Source organism: Macrobrachium nipponense, chromosome 12 (genome assembly GCF_015104395.2).
Source record: "Macrobrachium nipponense isolate FS-2020 chromosome 12, ASM1510439v2, whole genome shotgun sequence".
NCBI classification, from domain to species: domain Eukaryota; kingdom Metazoa; phylum Arthropoda; class Malacostraca; order Decapoda; family Palaemonidae; genus Macrobrachium; species Macrobrachium nipponense.
In genome coordinates, this window is record NC_087205.1 from 51,891,625 (window position 1) to 51,907,340 (window position 15,716).

The 15,716-nt window shown below is 42.7% G+C and overlaps 1 protein-coding gene across 1 annotated transcript in view; it reads left to right on the forward strand.

Moving 5' to 3' along the window:
- Nucleotides 1–15,716, forward strand: part of LOC135224528 (propionyl-CoA carboxylase alpha chain, mitochondrial-like) — a 309,211-nt gene that overhangs the window by 179,509 nt on the left and 113,986 nt on the right. The window lies entirely within an intron of this gene.

Genomic DNA, 15,716 nt, shown 5'->3' on the forward strand with positions numbered 1-15,716 from the left:
TTACAAGAGTATATACAGTAAACAATATTTGAAGTTTTTTTCCTTATGAAAAAAACAATAAAAAAAGGATTTTGACGTAGGAAAAATCTATTTCTGGGTGATTGGCTCGTGTCGCCCTATGAAATATCCTTAAGATCATTATTTCTAGGTAAAATTAATCTAAAATTACCAGAGAAAAACAAAATTAAGAAAATGTCAGTAAAACTGACTCGCTCACTCTATAAAAGAAGTGTCGGTATGGGAATATAGGCGAGTGGGATCACTACCACGAGTCATTTACCATTTAGACCTTCCAACATAAAATCCCCACCAGAGAGAGCTGTTACTAAAGGGTGATGCGGCCGCTACTACTACTACTACCGACGCCACGGACAGCAGCGCCCCTAGCGGTCATCCTTAACCCTCTTACGCCGATTGGACGTATTAAACGTCGAGTCAAAATGTCTCCCGTATGCCGATTGGACGTATCATACGTCGGCTCAAAAAAGTTTTTTTAAAAATTCGCGGAAAAATACTTATAGGCCTACCAGCCGAAAACTTTTGTATCACGCGCCTTGGGGGATGCTGGGAGTTCACGGATCAAGGCGTTGTTTTGTTTACAATCGCTACGCAGGCGCGCAAGCGCGAATTTCTTTCTTATCGCACTAAAAGTATCAGTGACACATCTCGGAAATTATTTCGTCACTTTGAACATAATTATTGCACCATTTTAAATTATCCTTTACATGAAGTATTATATATGAAAATGTGCGCAATTTCATGCACAATACACTAAAAAATACTCATGATTGTAGCTTTATCAATTTTGAAATATTTTCATATAAATAACGATAAGTGCAAAAAATTTCAACCTTCGGTCACTTTAAATTTGACTCTACAGAAATGGTCAAGAAAACGCAATTTTGTTAAGCTAAAATTCTTATATTATAGATATTCAATCATTTGCTTCATTTTGCAACAAATTGGACGTCTCTAGCACAATATTTCGATTTATGGTGAATTTATGAAAAAACTTTTTCCTTACGTTCGTGCGATAACTCTTCCGATAAATTTTTTCGTGCGATTGTCCTAATGTTTGCACCCTTTTAAATTTGCCGTTCATAAAGTTTTATATATGGAAATTTGCGCAATTTCATGCACAATACAACAAAAGACAACCCATGGTTGTAGCTTTTATCAGTTTTTGAAATATTTTTCATATAAATAACGTTAAGTGCAAAAATTTCAACTTTCGGTCAGCTTTTGACTCTACCGAAATGGTCGAAAAACGCAATTTGTAAGCTAAAACTCTTATATTCTAGTAATATTCAATCATTTTACCTTCATTTTGCAACGCTTGGAAGGTCTCTAGCACAATATTTTGATTTATGGTGAATTTATGAAAAAAAAAAAAATACGTTACGTTCGCGCGGTAACTCTTCCGAAAAAATCAGAATTTTTTTGTGCGATTGTCGAAATGTTGCACCATTTAAAATTAGCTGTTTCATAAAGGTTTATATATGAAAATGTGCGCAATTTCATGTAGAATACAACTAAAAAATGATTGAAGGTTGTAGCTTTTCTCTTTTTTCGAAATATTTGCATATAAATCACGATAAATAGAAAAAAAAAAACCACGTTCGGTCAGTCAAATTTGACTCTACCGAAATAGTTGAAAAACGCAATTGTAAGCTAAAACTCTACGGCCTCTAGTAATATTCCGTCATGTTTCCTTCATTTTTGAAACAAATTTGAAGTCTCTAAAACAATATTGTGATTTATGGTGAATTTTTGAAAAATATATTTACCTTCACTCCGCGCGCCGATTCGCGGCCGCAAGTCCTCCGAAATACGTACATGGCATTATCCTAATATTTGCTCCTTTTCATATTAAGCCTTTTTTATAGATTTTGTTTCATATATCAAAATGTGCGCAAATACATGAAGAATACAATAAAAAATAATTGAAGGTTGTAGCTTTTTCCATCTTCGAAATATGTGCATATGAAAAAATATATATATTAAAATTTCGACATTCGGTCAAATTTAACTCGTCCGAAATGGTCGAAATCTGCAATTCTAATCTAAAACTCTTACAGTATCGTAATATTCAATCATTTGTCTATTGAATTAAACAAATTGGAAGTCTCTAGACATTATTTAGAATTACGGTGAATTTTTGAAAAAAATATTTTTTTGCGTCCGCGCGTTACGAATTCGTACATCATTTTGTGATAATATTTTTCCGGTGTTACTTTTATTGTTTTACAATGTATTATATATCAAAATGATCGCAATTTAGTGTACAATACAACGCAAAAAAAGTAACTGGTTAGCTTTGACCGTTTTCTGCACAGCGTGATTTGAATACAATTATGTATGATTTTTTTTTTTTCGCTACCATATATCGCATTATTTACATATGATAATGATATTATTTTTCATTTCTGATGGTTGCATTCTAAACTTCAGGCAATGACAAAAAAAGGAGCCAAAAATGAACTCTTAATCTCAAAAAGTACGCGCGCTGTAATTTTTTGAAAAAATTATTTTTTCCACTTCCGCGCTCACTCCAAACCAGGCCCGGCATACGGGAGACGTTTTGTTTTTATTTTTAGGGCTCCGGCTTAAGAGGGTTAATCTATGCAACATCTTGTCCTGTAGGGTGGGCAAAAGGAAACAGGGTGGGTTTCATAGGGCGACACGAGCCAATCACCCAAAAATAGATTTTTCCTACGGTTCAAAAATCCTTTTCTGCTCAGCTCGTGTCGGCCTATGAAATAGTACCAGAGAAACAGACAAGATGGGAATAAGGACAAATGAAACCCAATAGTAAAAAAGAGATATATAATATAAGTGAATCAGGGACATTACAGTATACAAACAAAGTACTTAAAGCTAACTTATCCTAAACAATGGCATGGTAAAGAAAGCAATCAATATAAAGTACTTAAAATTAACTTATATTGACATAGTATACATAATAGTGTAATGGCAAAAACAATATAGAATGATTCACTTAATTAAGATATTTACAAAATATACAAACTCATTGTGTTCTACCCTAGCATAAAATAAGGGTAGAAACACTGAAGTACATTATATTTACATAACGTGGATGTCCCTAGCAAAAAAAATAAGGGACAATCCACCAATATGATTCTAGCGGCTAAGGCTAGAGTATTTTCCGAGTAGCATGGCAATAGGGTGAGGCATGTTGGACGAGGTAGGTAGAAAGGAGACCTGGATCTATACTACAACTACTATGCAGTATCAGGAGAAACAATGTTTCCCACTGCTACTGCAGAAAATTTTAAAGATTCCAAGGACTTCAGGTAATGACGTTTAAAAACTGTCGGTGATTTCCATTCAGTATACTTTTTAAGATCCTCAAAGTTCATATGTTGGAAGTAATTAATTGAGGTGGCTACTCCTCTGATGTCATGTGCTTTTGGGAATGAATCAGGGTTGGCTTGTTTAATGAAGTAAAGGATCTGTTGTCTGATTCCTTTCACTGATAAAGTACCACCTTTTTCTCTCATAAAGAGAGAACCTGAGGATCTAGAGGATGTACGAGATAGAAAGGCTCTTAAAGTTAATACTGGGCAGAGAGAAGGATCTTGCGGAAGTGGGATGACCTTCCAAGGAGCCCACCTTGCAAGAGGATCCTCATTTTTTGCTAAAAAGCTACGATCCGGGGAAAGTAGAACTTCTCCTGAGGGGAGAAATTCCACATGACCCGCATCTCTGGATAGAGCCGACAGTTCTGAAATTCTGGCTCCTGAAGCCAGGCTTAACAAAAATAACGTCTTTCTAAGGAGCATAATGAAAGTACAAGACGAGTTGTCAGTATCTGAGGCTAGTTTGAGGACATCATTTAAGAACCATGAAACTGCAGTAGGCCTTTGAGAAGGTCTGAGTCTAGCACAGGCTTTGGGAATAGACGTAAAGTAAGATTCTGTTAGGTCTATCTGGAAACCCAACTGAAAGATTTTCTTCAAAGCCGATTTATTAGTAGTGATAGTGCTAGCTGCTAAACCTTTTTCAAACAAGGACCTGAAAAAGGATACAGGGGGTCCTCGAGTTACGACGTTGATCCGTTCTTACGATGCATCGTAACACGATTTTCAGCGTAAGTCGGAACATTGAAAAATACCACATGATTTAATGTAAATACCTATCAATAACAACGAGAGAACAATTCCTTACCTTTATTAGTTTGATTGGCTTGCACACTGGAGAGGAAGCTGCGGTGCTGGAGAGACTGGGGGAGGTTAGTGAAGAGAAAAAGAACCTCCAGAAGTTGCTGGAGATGCACCAATAACCTTTCCATTTCAATTATTAGACCACTACGCTGCTTAGTTATCACTGTCGCTTTCATAGGAGCAGATCCTTTCACATGTTCAACGATGCGCTTCTTTATCTTGATAATGTTAGCAACGGTCGAACGGCTAAGGCCAAGCGAGCGGCCAATGTTTGTTGGCGTTTCTTCTCAGATCGCTTTATAATGTCCACTTTAATTTCCATGGTGATGGCCTTTCTTTTCTTCGATGCACTACCATCAGAAGAGTCCGCCTTGCGCTTGGGAGCCATAACAAAGAGCAAAAAGTTACAAAAACGATACAACACGAGGGAGAGAGAGGCAGTGTAAACAACCAAAATGGCGTATGGGCGAGGAATGAGCGTAGCGAAGCGACGCCGTCCTCTCCCCCACAAAGCGTATTCTTCCGCCGTGCGCCTGGAACTAGTTCGCGTTTGTTTACGTTGCTTACGACGCTAAACCGCGTAAGACGGAACGACGCAAAATATTATTTTTTATATTTTTAAGGGGGCGCGTTCGTAACCACGAAACATCGTAAGTCGAGACCAGCGTAACCCGAGGACTTACTGTATAGCTAAATTAACTGTCATGGTTGTAGTGTTTGATTCATTCAGGAAGGATGCTAATTTTTTAACCGCTGAGTCATATTGCCTAATAGTTGACTCTCTTTTGTCTGATTCTAGAAAGAGGATGTTTTGTGGATCAATATTAGCATCTTTTTTAGCCGCAAACTTCATGAAGTCCATAAAGTTCGGGTACTGGAGAATTCCTGAGGAAGCGAACACAGTCCTCATTTGTACTGATTGTGACAACTTGGGATTGGGAATCCGTTGAGGTCGGAGACCCCAATTCCAGAAGCAGCGGATACCAGTTGCTTTTGGCCAGTCTGGAGCAATCAGAGCTACTAGTCCCTTGAAAGTCCTCAGCTTGCTCAAGACTTTCAGAAGAAGATTCACTGGAGGAAATATATAGATTTTCCTCCATTGATTCCAATCCAACGACAGGGCGTCCGTGGCATAGGCCAGAGGGTCCAGGTTGGGGGCCACATAGCAAGGGAGCTTGTGGTTCGCTTGTGAGGCGAAGAGATCTACTTGTAAGCCTGGGGGCTCTCCGGCATATCCACTGGAATGACCTGTCCGTCTAGGGACCATTCTGATTTCCAGAGGGACTGACCGGGACAAAGCGTCTGCTATCACATTTCTTACCCCTGCCAGGTGAGTGGCGGACAGATGCCATCTGTGTTTGTCTGCTAGCGCAAAGATGGCTATCATGACATGATTCACGTGTTTGGATTTGGACCCTCCTCTGTTGATGCAATGTACTACCACTGCACTGTCCAAAACTAGTCTTAGATGATACTTCTTCGGGGGAAGGAGTCTCTTCAGGGTAAGAAATACTGCCATTGCTCCCAGGACGTTTATGTGAAGCTGGCGGAACTGAACTGACCAAGTCCCCTGAAACTTGTTTGAATTGAGAATATCCCCCCCATCCGGACAGGGAGGCATCCGTGTGAATGGTTAACACTGGAAGGGGATATTGAAGGGTACTTAAAAAAAAAAAAAAAAAAAAAAAAAAATAAAAAAAAAATTTTGCAAGATTTCACTTTTTCATGGACGGGCAGCTGCTGATGTGCGAAGGATCTGTGGAATTACTGACAACTTGTCTCGAGATTTGGCGTTTGCTCTCGATCGCCAAACTCGATTTATATCTTTCAGCCTTGCTTTCAGGAGGATGTCTGTCACTGAGGCAAACTGAAGAGAACCCAGGATTCTTTCCTGGTTTCTCCTTGATGTTTGTTTGCATTTGAGGAATTGTTTCACAGACTTGGCTATTTCTTTTCTTTTGACCACTGTAATTGACAGATTGTGGGAAGACAAATCCCATAGGATTCCTAGCCACTGAAAACGAGACTCCGGAGTTAGTCTGGATTTCATTTTGTTTATCTGGAACCCCAGATGTTCCAGAAATTGAACTACCTTCTTCGTGGCTTTGAGACATTCCTCGACCGTTGGTGCCCAGATCAACCAATCGTCGAGGTATGCTGCTACCATTATCCCTTGAGTTCTCAACTGTTGAACTACCACTTCTGCTATTTTCGTGAATACCCTGGAGGCTACATTCAGACCGAAGGGCATCACTTTGAATGAGAACGTCTGATTTCCTAGTTTGAAGCCTAGGAATGGACGGAAGTATGCGTCTGTAAGATCGATGGAGGTTGTGACGGCCCCACGGGGAAGTAAGGTCCGTACCTGCGAGATGGTGAGCATTTTGAACTTGTCGCAACGAATGAAAGAGTTTAGCTTTGACAAGTCTAAGATTACCCTTCTTTTTGTTGAGCCTTTCTTTGGCACGCTGAATAAGCGACCTTGAAATTTTAGATGCTTGACTCTCGCAATAGCTCCTTTCTGAAGGAGTTCCTCCGCATAATCTGTCAATTCCTTTGATGGTACTTGATAGAATGATTTGATTGGAGGAGGATCTTTGATCCAACTCCAACCCAATCCTTTGGACACGATGCTCTGTGCCCATTTGCTGAACCCCCACCTGTGACGGAAGAGGAACAGCCTCCCTCCTACCTGGGGAGCCTCACTGTTGTTGAGCGGGTTGACCTCCACGCCCTCCTCTGAAGTGCTTACCTCTTGCAGCTCTTCCTGTGCCACGTTGGCGAAAGTGGCCCCTCGCCCTGCTACCCCTAGAGAACCTATTAAAGGTTGGGTAGGCCTGGCTTTCATACATAGAATTGAAGGCCGGCGAGACTGCATAAGAGGTGGAAGGTTGACTTTGAGGAGACAACAGGAGAATGGGCTGTGTCTGCTTCGAGGTTGACGGCTGTCCCTGTTGTGTAACTGGGACGGCCTGAACAAATTGCTGTTGCTGCTGTTGCTTCTGGTAAGGTTGGAACCTTCTACCTGTCTTCTTAAGCTTCTTACCAGCAGCAGGGGCGGTCTCTTGTTTCCTCTTGGAAGAGATGCCCCATCTGGCTCTAAGGCTCTGGTTAAGCCTAGCAGCCTCATGGTGCACCTCATTCACAGAGGCCTCTGGGAAGAGGTCCGCACCCCACATGCTGGAAGCTAAGAGTCTATTAGGCTCATGCCTGATAGTTGCCTCCTGCAAGACATGCTTTCGGCAGTTCCTTCTGGCTAGGAAGAAGTCAAAAGCATCGGCTTGAACCGTCTGGAGCTGGGATTTAGCCAGTATCTTGAACAACGGTTCTGTAGCATAGGACAGGGCAGCCATCTCCATAATGATAAGGGAGTTAAGAGACCTCCCAAATCTTGTACGGGCATCGAACTCTGCCTGGATAAGGGTATCAGGCAGTCTCGGAAGCTTCTCGCCAAACTGATCCATCGCGCAGTCTGGCTTCAGCTTACCTACTGAGAAAGTGGCAGATAGGTTCTCCCACAATTCTCCGAAGGACGGGAAGAGCGGAGATGTAGATTCCGCCTCCCTCAACTGTGGCATGGGCTCGTCTTTGAGGACTGCCTGAAGAGTCGCTTCTACTACCTTAGTAGCGAACAGAAGAGAAGCCTCCTCCTCCGTGGCGAAGATAGTAAATGGACTCTTGAATGCCTGGAGTTTGGTGTTGGTACATTCCCAATCCTCCAGGCAGTGAACCCATTCCCGCTGTGCGTGATCCCTACTATACAGCACAGTCTCTCGGGAGATCTTATCCTCTCTAGTGAGAGCATACCCAATGAAAGGCTGAGTCAGTCCGGGAGGATAGAACTCGAAGTCCTCAATCCTTCGAGTTCCACGCTCCGGGATAGAAATCATGCCGTCCTTGAAGGGGGCATAAGCGGCCACTCTCCATGGGTTATCCATAGAGAAGGCTGTAGGGATTCATAAGGAGGTAACTGTAAAATACCAGTACCTGTCTAAGCAGGGAGCTTGGCTGAGGAGCCTGGTTGAGACCAGCAAAGCGGTCGTCGTGCTCTCTAACTCGGTTAGAGAGATCTTGAATAGACAGGGTAGACTGGTTAATGGTGTTTGACAGCTGTGCAAACATCTGTTCAAACTTGGAGCCAAGAGAGCCAACCATCTCTCCCACTTGTTGCATCACAACTGCTGAAAAAGTGGTGGGGATCAAGGAGCTCGGGTCCCGCCACCCCAACAGGAGTTACCGGAGTAGATCCGGTAGATGCCGGAGAAGGCGTTGGCTCGGCCGAGCGCGAGCCTTCTCCTTAGAAGCCTTGCTTCTAGAGCTCTTAGAATAGGAAGAGCTAGGCTTTTTGCTTTCACGCGTCAGCGTAGGAAGTCGTAGACTTCCTAGCTGAAGAAGACAACGACTTCTTAGAAGTCGTCTTATGCAGTGTCTTCTGTTCTCTCTGTCCCTTCACCTCGGGTACAGAGAGAGCGGGAGAGCGAGCAGGGATCTCAGATCCCGTGAAGCCTTGGAATGAAGAGGAAGAAGGGACAGGGGAAGAAGATCCAGGAGCACCCAAGGAAAGACCTTGGGCGCCCGACACACCTACCTCAACCAACAAATCCTCTGCCCCTACCGCCATAGGCTCAATATTCAGGTCCAGGTTGGCCACATCTGGGACCGGCTCCTGTGTAGAGACGGACCCGAACGCCTGCTGCACCTCCTGCTGAATAGAGGCTATGAGTGGGGCTGCCGAGATGGGATCCACGTAACCGGTCGCCTTGCCACCGGGGAAGATCTGGACGGCCAGCTTCTTATCAAGTATATAAGGCTGACCCTTGGCGGCGTTCTTCCCGAAGCCGCCCACCCAAGCCTTCAGGGTTGCCAGGGCGACTTCCTTCACGGCGGCAGCCTGAAAGAGAAGGCGATATGAAGCTTCTAGCGGCGGAGATACGGTTTAAAGAAGCTTAAAACTAAGGGTTAGTAGGTGATAAGACCAAGAAAAGTCCAGGAGTAAACTTACCCCACCCAAAAGCTGACTAACGAGGTCGTAGCAGATGGTGCAAGCCTCCGGGTGCCAAACGATCAGTCCGTTGTGGTTGGTGGCACACGGGGCGTGGGTCCTACACTCTTCATGGGCGCAGGGGTCGTACAACGTCGCGTTGCAACCTGGGACCTGGCAGTTGGTAGCCTGTAAGTGGAGAGATACATGAGTATCAGGTGTACACTTACAGCCTAACAAATACTCCGCTGCATGCCGGAGCATGTAAGTTAGATTTAAACCAGTAGCCCCCGCCGTAATACGTGTGGTAACTAGGCGGTTGGAGTTGGTCTAAGGCTACGCCGGAGACAGGAAAAAGATTCCAACCAGGAGTGGTGAGGAGCCATGAAACCACGACGGAGAACGACGGAGATAGTACATAAAATAAATTAAAACTAAAATTCACCATAATAGTAAGGGTATATCCGTATATAACGAAGTATAAAATTTTCCGTCTACTAGAAGAGTGCCCGGGTAAGGAGCGAGCTCTCCTCCGGTAGCGGAAAACAGGATATAGTAGGCAAGCAACAGACCACTAGTAATAGTCCACCCCGCCCACTGGCGGAGCCAGACGGACCTATAACCGAAGGGGCCCCCGGCTTCAACGGAGGCTCCGTCCGTTAAGGTAGGGGAAGGGTGGGACTGAGGCAATAGGTGGGGGGTCCCGGCGTAAACACGGCGGGAGAGAGAGAGGGGGGGTGGCCTACCCCCCCCCGTCGCTACTACTACCCGCTCGGTAACCCGGTACCCGAGACAAGTGGTCGCCCTAACCCCAGCTGGTATGGAGCTCCAGGCCTCCTCAGAGAGAGAGGGAGGTAGGCTACTGTGATTGTCATGGCAACCAAGGAGATCCACCAGACCCCTCCCTATATCTGGTAGGGAGGGAAGGGGAAGGGTAAGGTGCTAAGGGACACGTGATCGCAGGTGGCCTAAGCCGCGATAGCAACACAACCACAGAGGGGCCACGTGAACCAGACTGTACCAACACATGGCACAAGCACCTAGGCTAGCCTAACACCCTAAATAATACTTATAATACATCGTAAAGGAGGAAAAGACACTTTTAGTAAAAGAGAAAGAAGCCCAGGAGGAGGCAAAGCTGTTCCGAAGAACAGTTGACTACTCGGAGCCAGCGGTAGCCGATGAAGAGCAAGAGCTGGGATGCTGAGCCAGAAACACGGTATACCCCTAAATACCAAACTAAGAGAAAATGGTAAAAGGGCTGTGTCCTAGCTATAAAAACGATGTAATAAAACGATGAACGTAAATATAAAAAGCCCATAAGCATAAGATGTCCCAGTATGGGAGACCGGGAAATCTTAAACACGAGGCGGCACACGGCCGCCACGAGTCAACCGGGAGACCGTATATGACCTATAAAAAGGAAAATACTGGTCCCTGGAAGACTAAAATACTAGAAAATACTACTTATGAGGCACTTAACTTAGCCGAAGCAATAGCAGCACGTTCCATCGTAATGGTTGAAATAAATCCGGGAAAACAACACAAGAGGAAAAATGCACTCTAGCGCTGTGAAGCTAATGATTAAGGATGTACGCTAGGGGCGCTGCTGTCCGTGGCGTCGGTAGTAGTAGTAGTAGCGGCCGCATCACCCTTTAGTATCAGCTCTCTCTGGTGGGGATTTTATGTTGGAAGGTCTAAATGGTAAATGACTCGTGGTAGTGATCCCACTCGCCCTATATTTCCCATACCGACACTTCTTTTATAGTTTTTAGTGACGCGAGTCAGTTTTACTGACATTTTCTTAATTTTGTTTTCTCTGGTAATTTTAGATTAATTTTACCTAGAAATAATGATCTTAAGGATATTTCTTAGGCCGACACGAGCTGAGCCCTAGAAATGCTGTTTACACAGTTTTCAGTATACACTCAAAGCATTCAGAGTAAGGTTTTCTTAGGAGTTTTGACAATTTTTGACAATTTTCCAGCTTATGACAATTTTCAGCTTACAACGCATCTCAAAAACAGAACCCACATTGTAAATAGGGGACGGCCTATAATTTATTGTACAAAAAACATACTTCCCTGTAAAAGAGAGAGGAAAAATTATTACTTTCATTATAGTATATTAAACTTACTAATACATTATTAATTTAACATTAATAGTGGTACCTCAAGATACGAAATTAATCCGTTCTGAGGCGGCTTTCGTATCATGAGCTTTTCATATCTTGAACCGCATTTTACATGTAAAATGGCTAATACGTTCCAAGCCCTACAAAAACACCCCAGTAAATTTTATAATAAAGCTAAATTGACCTATAAACAATGAAATACTACAACAATTTGGACCATTCAATACCTAACGTAATGCGTACTAGTACTAATATGTACGTACCTGTAAATAAAGTGTATTAGTGTACATGGTATACAAGAAATACTGTACGTACATACGTACATATGTAGTAAAATGTGGAACCTTACCTTTCGAGTGAAGCTATCTCCGAAAGTGGTGACAGAGGAGGAGGACAAACGGCAGAAAATTTCTTATAGTATGTACACTTAACTTTATGAAACACATTAACAAAACTGTAACACTCAACTTTACAAAAAACTTAAAATTAAATTTTTTTTTTTTTTTTTTTTTGTCTTTTTTATTTTTACATTTTTTTTACTTTTATACGTTATGTTTTTTAAAAAATTTTTTATTACTTCACCACTTTCAACCTTCTGTTTTTTCGTAGTATCAATTGGATCTTCCTTTTTGCTTACTCCTACTAAAGGCCTCTTTAAAAAATAACTATCCAAGGAAGATTGCTTCTGCCTACTTTTCACAATGTTCCTGAAATGACTCGGGCAAACGTCATCGGACTGTGCAAGCATATGACCTGTGTAAGCCTTTTCGGAGTGTCTCTTTTCTACAAATGATCGCACCTTATGAAAAGCAGCTAGAGCATCCTTAATTTCTGCCGTTGTCACAGGGTCGTCGTCCTCCTCCTCGCCGCAGCTAGAGAACTCTTCTTGAGCGACGTTATGTTGCATGGCCTTCAACTCCTTCAGGTCATCTGTCGTAAACTCCTCTTGGTGCTCCTCGAGAAGGTCATTGATGTCGTCCTCGTCGACGACCAGCCCCATGGACTTGCCGAGTGCAACGATCTCGTCAAGATCTGTTTGCGAAACAGTTTCAGGATCGTCATCTGGTCCTGAATCTGCAGCACCAGCTTCGCCCACGTCGAATCCCTCGAAGTCTTGGGCGGATAAGACATCAGGCCAGAGTTTCCTCCACGAAGAATTCAAAGTTCGCCTTGAAACCTCTTGCCAAGCTTGATCGATGAGTCGGATGCATATGACAACATCGAAATGTTCCTTCCAAAATTCACGCAAGTTGAGGTTTGTGGTATCGGTGATGTCGAAACATCTCTTGAAAAGATATTTCATATACAGCTGCTTGAAGTTCGATATCACTTGCTGGTCCATGGGCTGGAGGAGAGGGGTGGTGTTAGGCAGAAGATAAAGAACCTTGATAAATGTATACGTACTCCGCTAGGATATCTTCCTTGAGGCCAGGAGGGTGAGCAGGGCCATTGTCCAACAACAGCAGACATTTCAGAGAGAGGCGCTTCTCTTCCAAGAATTTCTTCACTGTCGGGCCGAAACACAGATTTACCCACTCAATGAACAAAAGTCTCGTAACCCAGGCTTTCGCATTAACCCTCTACATCACTGGAAGCTTCTCCTTAAGCACTTTGTAGGCCTTGAAGGCTCGAGGAGTCTCCGAATGATACACAAGTAGGGGCTTCACCTTGCAATCCTCACTGGCGTTCGAACAAAGTGCAAGCGTAAGCCTGTCTTTCATAGGGTTATGCCTGGGTAACTTCTTCTCTTCCTGCTTGATGTACGTCTGACAAGGCATTTTTTTCCAGTTGAAGACTTGCTGAGAACTGTAGCCTTCCTTGATTGTCATCTCGTTGAACGTCTTAATAAAGGCTTCGGCTGCTTTCGTGTCCGAGCTGGCCACCTCCCCATGCCGCACCACCGAATGGATGCCAGTCTCCGTTTACAGAATTTTTTGAATCACCCATGGGAAGCCTTGAAGTCTGGGGTTGGCGTCGATGTCCCTTCTCCTCCGTCGTCTTCGGCCTGGGCAATCAAATCGCCGAAAATAGCATTGGCCTTGTGGGAGATTGCCGTCTTGGTTATCGTATCGCCAGCGATTTCTTTGTCCTCAATCCATAGAAGAAGCAGCCTCTCCATCTCATCGTGCATGTGGCTCCTCTTGCTAGACAAAATAGTGATGCCCTTGGAAGGTGTAGCTGCTTTGATGGCATCCTTCTGCTTAAGGATGGTGCCTATTGTCGACGGATTTCAGCCGTATTCCTTGGCGATCACACTCAATCGCATGCCAGCTTCATACTTTTTTATTATCTCCATTTTTGTCTCCAAAGAAAGCATCCTCTTCTTTTCTACTTCAACTTTCTTGGGACCCATGACTACGTATATACTGTAAGTAATTAAGATATGTAGTAAGTATACGTATGAAGTAAAGTTCTCACACAACACGATAAAGTAGTACTACAACGAAATCACTAATGAATTTACGTTAATAAACGAAATCGTATAGAATGAACGAATTCTGCGTGCTTATGATACCAATGATGCCGCCAAGTGGCCGAAAAAGCACGCCACTATGTAGAGCACGATGGGAGAGATGCTGACCAATAGGAGAGCAGGATCTTATGGCAGTGACTAGCATCAGGAACCAATGGGAGAGCAGGAGGATGGTGGCAGTCTACTAAGTTGGCGGCCGGTGGTCCGGGCGAATCTCGGACTTTACAGCAACAACCTTTTGTATCGTGAACAATTTTCGTATATGGAGCAAAAAAATCTTCGTATTTGCTACCGTATCTCGAGTTTTTCATAAGTTGAGCCTTTCGTATGTCGAGGTACCACTGTATTTGAAAATTAGTAAATCATTTTTTTATCATAAAAATGTATTTCATCATGAAAATAACATAAAAATACACTAGTTATTAAACATATTTATCATTGGAAAAACTTACAAATAGGCATATCCCAATAACAATGGGCAGATATGGTCCAAAGAAAAATCCATGAATAGGTGAGTCTGCAACTCTTAAGAGTGCGAATACGAGGGGTTGACTGTAGACTTATTGTTGATTCTGGCTCTCTTACCTTGGAGACCTTGGTTTTTTGGTAAATGTTTAGAGGAGGGCGGCATGAAGATATCAGTGATATTCGATGTTTTTTCACTAAAATGTGTTGGAATGTATGTAAATAGTGGTATATGAGTGAGATAATGTAGTAAAACTCAATAAAACTTGAAATATCAGCTATCAAACTCATGCTACTCTTTTCTTCCTCCCAGATTTTTATTGCTTACTGTGTCATGTTTTAGCTCAAATGAGCCGTGTAACTACTAAAATCCACAGAGAAAAGAGTACACTATGACGTCTTACACTTTTGGCCAATGGCATGGGTGTTCGAAAATTTTATTGGTGCAAGAATACATTATCCTACCAATGCTGTTTCAGTTCCTTCTTAAACATGGAGCCAGTAGCCAGCACTTCTGAGCAGCATTTAGGAGATAGTATTCCAGACCCTGTTGATGAAATTCCAGCGTATTGTAGTGACTGTTATTTAAGTTGTGGTTATTTTTGTCTAGTGTATTTTGGGTATACACAAAAACCAGTGGATTTGTACCAGAGATGTAGTGCCCTTAAGGGGGGGTCACAGGGGGTCCCCCCACAAGGACTAGGTTAGGCGATTGTGTTATAGTAAGAGTAAGTGATAGTTTTTTGGTTTTAAAGAGTTTCCTCATGTTTCTACACATTCTTCAACACCAATCTGGTGGTTTCTTGCCATTTTTCATCATTAAACCTTAAAAAACTGGTGTGGCCCTCTCCTAAACATTTACCATTTTTTTGGGGGGGGCACATGGGCTTGATGAAGGATTGCTTTCACAAAATAAGGGGAGAAAAGTGTATAAGGCTTGACATTTTGGTGTAAAACTTGCCCTTGCCCCCTATGACATTTTATGTATATAATACGTATCTGTAGTCTGTAAACATGTTTTTTGATCAAAGGACTATACATACTTACTCCCAAATTTTTTTAACCCTCCCATGATCTGATGACGCGTAGCCTGTCTATAAAATTTTTTCCTGTAAGCACAGATGGCGTGCTGGGCGTGTCACATCTAAGTTATTTTCAGGAAAAATTCTTGAAAAAAAAGATGCATCAATCATAGAAAATGTAGCTGATGCCATTGGATCAACAGATGATGAATCTCAAAGAAAACACAAACCCGACGGGTTAGCTTACTTAGCTACGATACAAAACGTCAACTAAGTAGGTTGGAAAATCTGAAAATTGCACTCTGTACAAAAATTAGCATTTTTTAATCAATTACAGCTCATTAGCAAACACATTTATAGCAAAATTATTGCTTCTACATGAAAGATCAAAAATTTCTGTGCAATTTAGTCATAAAACAAACTCCCTAAACCAAATTATTATATTTTTCATGATTAT